We start from the raw sequence: 886 nt of genomic DNA, 5'->3' as shown, positions 1-886 counted from the left end.
TTTCCCCTATATGATAGTTATATATATATCTCGATTCCTAGACGTGATCCAGCGAAACGCCGGGACACGTATAACTTGTTTTTGACCGATATAACATTTCCCGTTGGTTTCATCCCATCCCGATTTTGACTGTCGCATAGTGTTATCAATGAAAGTATTACGTTTACCTGCACTGGCCCTACAATTACCTAATTTTACAACCTTTTATTTATTTTGTTCATCTCGCAGAACAACGAAAATGGCTATAAATTTATGTAGTTATATAGATAATTAGATAACATTCGGTAAAAATTTCGCTTGCAGTAATTTCTACATGGTAAGTGCTCCGCCAATATTTGGTTTCATAGGGATTCGGATACCATCCTCATTGAAGTAGTAAAGAAAATTCGCTTAAGTGCCTTTTTCGGTTACGTGCACAAGTTTTTCGTGCAAAGAAGGATGTTCAGCTAAGCAAAATATACTGTAATCTATATCACGGCGCACGGCAATGCGCGCGAGTGACGAAAGCAGCAACAGTAGCACGCTGAAATGACTCGCTTATATATACACGAGATTTGGAAGTTTTTATCCAGACGTCCAATCGACATGTTTGAGATATCGTTGAAAAGGTCTTGCAGAGTGTGTTCAGAAAATATATTCAAGATTAACCGGATTCTTAAAAATTAGGCTAAAGTGTTGCGAAACAAATAAAGTTTTTTTGATTTTGCCGGTTTAAGGGGGCATGTGGGCACACCCAACATATTTAGTGCTATTCTATAGGCCAATACCTTTAAAACGGTACATTACATATTAAGTTCCGGCTTCTAGTTGAAAAGATATAGAGGTAAATGTGTTTTGGTTCATGTCTCCACTACGAGATGCTTTGGTATGTATGTGGCGTCTGTAC

The sequence above is a fragment of the Rhagoletis pomonella genome, unplaced genomic scaffold (genome assembly GCF_013731165.1).
Source record: "Rhagoletis pomonella isolate Grant_MI unplaced genomic scaffold, Rhpom_1.0 Rhpom_scaffold_00015, whole genome shotgun sequence".
NCBI classification, from domain to species: Eukaryota; Metazoa; Arthropoda; class Insecta; order Diptera; family Tephritidae; genus Rhagoletis; species Rhagoletis pomonella.
The sequence above is the reverse complement of the archived record's forward strand: the minus strand, read 5'-3'. Positions refer to the sequence as shown.